This window comes from Cupressus sempervirens, chromosome 7 (assembly GCF_028749045.1).
Source record: "Cupressus sempervirens isolate cs-2001-9-10 chromosome 7, ASM2874904v1, whole genome shotgun sequence".
Classification (NCBI taxonomy): Eukaryota; Viridiplantae; Streptophyta; class Pinopsida; order Cupressales; family Cupressaceae; genus Cupressus; species Cupressus sempervirens.
In genome coordinates, this window is record NC_143124.1 from 456,638,841 (window position 1) to 456,641,479 (window position 2,639).

Consider the following 2,639-nt stretch of genomic DNA (forward strand, 5'->3'; position numbering starts at 1 on the left):
CTCAAAGGTACCGCTAGGTACAATCCCAATTAAAAGCATTTAAGGGGCTTGATTTATCAATTTTTTTAAATGGGACTAAAATGAAGCATGCAATTTTTCGTCCCAATAGGAATGATGGAAAATAAGTGTAAATAGGGTTGAGAATTTTAATGGGTAGAAATTTTAGTTATGGAAGATGCAAATGGAAGACTATCTTTATCAAAAGAATTTATGAAAGCTATTGGAAGACAAAACCTAGAGTTAGGGATCTATGTCAAATGATGACTAGGATCTTTTGTATAGAAAGCTACTTGGAAGAATTTGATTATGCCTAGCACCATTGAAGGAATTTAACATTACAAAAGCAAAGACAACACAAAAGTTGATGAAAACCCTAGAAAATTGTATGAAAATCCCTCTACTTCAAACACAATATTTCTCATGAAGCATTTATTTAATATGAAAATGATAGAAGATGGATTTGTTATAGATCATTTAAATAAATTGTATACTATTATTAGTTGGTTATCTTTTGTGGGTATCAATTTTGATGAAGAAATTAGGGCTCTCTTGATTTTTTGTTCTTTGCCTAAATGTTGGAATGGCATGGTGATGGTTGTCAGTAATTTTGTTAGAAATCTAGTACCCTAAAATATGATGATGTGATCACTATTATTTTGAGTGAGGAAACTTGTAGGAAATCCTCAAGCAGATCTACATCTAGAAGTGCTTTGAATGCACAAATTCAAGGTAGAATGACTAAGAGAGGAAGTAATTTTGGAAATCATAGGAAATCAAGAGGAAAGTCAAAGGGGAGGAAGTCTCAATCGAGAGGATTGAATGAGTGCTAGTACTATGGGAAACTAGGGCATAAAAAGAAAGATTGTTGTACTCAAAAGAAAAAAGAAGGAGATAAACTAGATGGAGATAAAGAGGCAAATGTGGTAAGTGAAAAATCCAAAGAGGATTCTTTTCTTTTGTCTTTAGAAAATGTTGATGATTCATGGTTTTTAGATTATGGTACTTCATTACATGCTACATCACATAGAGGTTATTTCATTGATTATGTTCAAGGGGATTTTGGACTTGTTTAATGGGGGATAATGAACCCTATAAGATTGTTGGAAAGGGAAAAATTAAGATTACATTGTAGAATGGGAATCATTGGCTACTACATGAGGTAAGACATGTTCTAAGGATGAGTAGGAATTTAATTTGAGTAGGGAAACTTGTTAATTGTTTCAAAGAAAAAGGAATGTTCATGAATAGTTGCTACAGTTGAGCAAGGAGAAAAAATAGCTATTATAGATTCTAATACAACATTACAGAACAATATATTCAGGCACATGAGTGAGAAAGGTATGAAAAAACTTCATTCAAAGAAAGTTTTATCTGGTCTAAAATGTGTTAATATGGATTTCTATGAAAGTTGTGTGTATGGAAAACAAAAGAGAGTGATTTTTGTGAAGACTAGAAAGGAAAATAAAAAGCAGAAATTAGAGCTTGTGCATATCAATGTATGGGGACCAACATAGTTATTTTCCCTTGGTGGCTCTCATTATTATGTTACATTTTTTAATGATGTAATTAGGAAAGTGTGGATTTATTTCCTTAGAAATATAATGTAAATTTCAATATTTTAAGAAATGGAAATGCTTGGTTGAAAATCAAAATAGTAAGAAATTAAAATGTCTTAGATTTGATAATGGTGGTGAGTATTGTAGTCATGAATGTGAATATCATTTCTCCACTAATGGTATTCATAAACAAACTTTTGGATTTTGATTTTGAAAATTAATGAAACTACATGGCATTAATGAATTTGGTTATAGGCTTTGGGATTTTGAAAATTGTAAAATTGTTAGAAGCAAGAATGTCATATTCAATGAGAAAGAAATAAGATGATTATTTAGTGTTGGATGATACTCCAAAAGATGATGTTCCAGTCATTCCTCATGATGTAGAACAACTGCAACAACAAATATCACACATCATAGTGAATGTTAGATGATCAACAAGGCTAATTAGACCTCTAAAAAGAATATCTCCCTCTTTGTATTCTATTTTACTAATTGATGGTGGTGAACCTGAATGTTATGATGAAGTTGTGCTAGTGGATACTAAGATTCAGTGAGGGTCTACAATGAAAGACAAAATGGATTTTTTGCTGAAAAATAAGACATGGGATTTATGTAAGTTGCCTATAGGTAAAATGGCTTAATAGAATAAGTGGTTTTTGTAGTGCGTTCCCTAGTTTTCATTTATGTTATCATTGACAAACTCTTTTAGGTCAATTTCATATTGATGATTAGTGACATTATTTTGAGATTATCAAATATGGTTTTAGATTTAGTAGATATATGATGAGATTACTCGGTACTTTATACTTCATGTATGTATGATGATTATTACTACATTTTCTGTTATTGATGATGATTTTTTGGATGGTTTATTACCCTATGTGTTGTCTTATGGATACTTACCCCATACTTACATGTGTATGGTGTGCGTGTTTGTTTTCTTTATGTATGGAATTTTTGATGTGGTGAAGGAAGGGAGTCGTAGTCACCTACTAGTTAGGATCTACATGACACACCAATTTGTGCCATTGCCTTTTAGCTTAGAATATTATGTTTGTACATGCATGGATTTTTATGTAG